This window comes from Triticum urartu, chromosome 2A, assembly GCF_056163025.1.
Source record: "Triticum urartu cultivar PI428250 chromosome 2A, HENAU_Tu73, whole genome shotgun sequence".
NCBI lineage: Eukaryota > Viridiplantae > Streptophyta > Magnoliopsida > Poales > Poaceae > Triticum > Triticum urartu.
Window position 1 is genome coordinate 119,960,064 of NC_141874.1, and position 3,691 is coordinate 119,963,754.

Below are 3,691 nucleotides of genomic sequence, written 5' to 3' on the forward strand. Positions count from 1 at the left end.
ATAGTAAAATGGGGCAAGACTCTCTCTTTGTGTGGTGTGGATAGTTTTCTTTTTTTCTTTTTTGGTTGTGGGAAGTGCGAATTGATTTGGTACGTACAAGTACAATATTACTACACGTTAGGCTTGTCCCTAAAATTCAACCTGCGTCTTGTTATATCCCAAAAATTCAGATATCGTGCTCCCAAAACTAGCGCCTTCACAACCCGCGCCTTGCTATCCCGAAATTACAACGTGCGCGAAAACTCCCTCCAGCTGCCAAATCCTGACACGCTAAATCCCCCTTCTAACCCTGAGCCGAAAGGGCCGCTAGTTCAAATCGGTGGGGGGTACTTTTGTAACACACCCTACATTTTGGACAAGCACGTTCCAAAGTCATGCTTCACCCCCTCCCATCGCCCCCTTTTCGCCATTCGAAATCCCAGGCTGCCATAACCTCTCCGCTCCAGCCGCGAAACCCCACCCTCCTCCATCCGCCACATCACCGCTGCATAGTCGGAGCCTCTTCCCCGACGACATTGTCCTGCGCAACAGCTCGACGTCCCTCATCCACCTCCCCGGATGAGGATCCGTCGTCCATCTCGCCGTCCCGCCGGTTCAGCCGCCCCGTCCTCCACCTCCAAGGAGCTGCTCCGACGATCGCCTCGTCTATCGCGGTTGCTCCATCCCCACAGCGCCGCCTTAACCTGCTCCACCGGAACCGCAGCATCCTCACCGACTCCTCGGACGAAGCCGAGGCCTACTCGGCGCCACCAAAGAGGTTGTACACTCATCGCATCGCACCTTCTCCTTAACTCGACCTCCCGGCGCCGATGGTGCTCCATCCCGCACCCCCATGGAGTGGTTACCTTGAAGCCGGCGCCGCGGGCGACATCTCCACGGTGGCTCTCCCCTAGTGCAAGGCCCCTTCGGCAGCGACGTCCATACCAGCCGGATTTGCTGCTGCTCCGGCTCTCGCTCGATGGCTCGCTTGCCCAGCTGCTGCTGCTCTCCCCCTCGCTCGTGCTGCTGCTCTGCTCCCATTAAGCCACACTTCAGTCGACTGAATCAACTTTTGGGGTAGTCGATTTTCAGGGGTTGGAGGGGCTCGGCGGAGTTAAGGAAGAACCACCCACAGTGGGGACAGGGGCTCGCCGGAGAGGTACCCCACTATCTATCTTAGGGTTCAGGTTGGGGGCGGGGGGCCTAGAGGGCTTGCCAGGGCGGCGGTGGCGAGTTGTTTCAGTGCGGTCAGGCGGCGCTAGGGCCGGCAGTTCGGCCGGTGGTGGCTGGCGGCTCAAGGGGGTGCAGGTTGAAGATGAACTGCAGGCCCTCCCTGAACTACATGTCAAGTGCCTCTCTGCTACCATTGCATTCAGTTTCGACAGTAGCATTCAGATTCCACAGTAAATTTCAGTTTCTACAGTTAAGTTCAGAGTCAACAGTTTTTACCTCATCTGTTGTAGTCAGGTGGTTTTTGGTGATGTTAATTTTACATCCATTTTACATCATCTATTGGAGATGCTATTAGAATCCCACTTGAGATTGACGATGTCTGTCTTGTGCTGCTTCAACCTTGACGTCTTACGGCTCACCGGAGCTGCTCCAATGACAGAACGATCCATCACAACAGAGCAGTGCCCTGGACACCGTCTACAGATTCCTCAGATCTTCCTCCACACCTCCGACAGCCACCTCTGCCTCAACTACTTCAGCGACCAACCCAATGATGCTGAGGTCGACACGGCTACGGCAAAGAGGTTGTACACTTGTTGCATCACTTGTTACTATACATTCACGTCGAACCATTAGGGCTATTTTGGTTCAACGGAAAAACATCGATCCACTGGTTGTTACCATCACTCTAAATTTCGGCATGCTCTCCTTACATAATCTCACCATATTTTTTTTGTATGCATGTCAGATATTGTACACAGTCATGTTGAACATGTAGAGAAAAAGAGAAGAGTTTTGCGCGGCAATACAATGTCATGCAGACATCGCTCCATGGTGGGTTCAATGGCAAACCCTCCCCACCCCTCTCCAGATTGTAATCCAGAGGAAGATATCTGTTATGAGGCGGATTCGGACGCCGCTGACCACTCCTATTTACCCCCCAAGGTGTTTGATCTACCTTGGCATGATGATGTTAGTCATATCATGCATATGTTGCCTTGCAGTGCCTACTTTTGACATCATATATGTCATCTGCTTAGTTTAGACATGTTCTGTAATGCCACCCGTTTAGTTTCTATATCATATATGGGAATTATGCAGTCTCATGTCTTTTAGCCAGCCATAATATATGTGAAATGTGCAATGCCATCCTGCTTAACCAGGCATCATATATTTGAATGATATCTTGCCCATCCTTTTCTTCATTACATTTCCATTTGTCGACAATGTTTGTATAATAAACTACTCTTCCTGTGAATCAGCCATTTGGGTGGGGGATGGAAAAATCTGGAGTGAAAACAAGGCCTTCAGAGAAGACAGTGCTACCTGTCGAAGCAGATCTCTTGTTGGGTCCCGATAGCTCCTCAGAGATGGATTCAGAGATAGAGGACTAGTCCTATTCCCCCACTGAGGTGTATTCTCTAACTTGGCACGGTTATACTGCTCATATCATGCATATGGTGTCTTGCATTGCATAGTTTAGACACATATACATAATATTCAACACCATGTTCTTAGTTCAGACATCATATCGAATGCCCTCTGTTTAGCATATAAATCACATATGTGAATTAAATGATGTGATCCTGATTACTCAGATAACATGTAGGTGAATTATGTCATGCGATCTTGTTTAGTTATTCATCATATCTTTGAATTATATTATGCTATGCTATCCAGTTTAGATAGACATCATATATGTGAAATTATGTCATGCTATCCGTTTTAGTTAAAAATATACATGTCAACTATTTCATGCCTTCTTTTTTCCACACTATCTATTGCATCTGTCTCTCATACAATGTCTGTACATTCAACTATGTTTCCTGTTTATGAGCCATTTGAATTGGAGCGGGTGATGCCAGTATCTAGCGGACTAAAAACACGGTCTTCAAATAAAACAGTGCTACCTGTTGGTGGAGATAGCACCCCGGTTGTACATGCACAAGAACCAGCCCTACCACACATAACCCAAACTCTCGCAGATTGTACCCCTACTACGATGGACAGAGAACCAGCTTCACCCAATCTAACCCCAACCCCAGTCGATAGTATCCCAGTTTCTGTTGACACAACATCATCTCCACCACAGAGCTCCCAAACTAGAGCAGTTAGTAAGGCATCTCCAGTGCCCAAAGGGCTAGTACTATCACGGCGAACCCCAACTCCACCAGTTAGTATGCTTATTCCTGTGGAGGAAGCACAACCAGCTAGTCGTAGTTTAGCATCTATCGCATTTGATGTTGTTAAATCGTATGTGCATATCTTCCCATCTTGGAAATATTATACTGAAGATGAAGGAAAATGCCAGTTGCAGGTGTTTGTCCAGGAGTTATGTGTAAGTAATTTTATTCATGGCAATTACTTTGCTTCGTCCCATACATCCTACCTCCATGATGGTTATAATACAACAAATTTTCCCATTTTTCTCTATAGAGAAGGACCGATTTGGAAACTCTGGATGAGGTAACCTGTGCTAATACCTATGCTATCTTCAAGAATGCTCGGTGGCAGTATCAGAATTACCTGAAGAAAATGT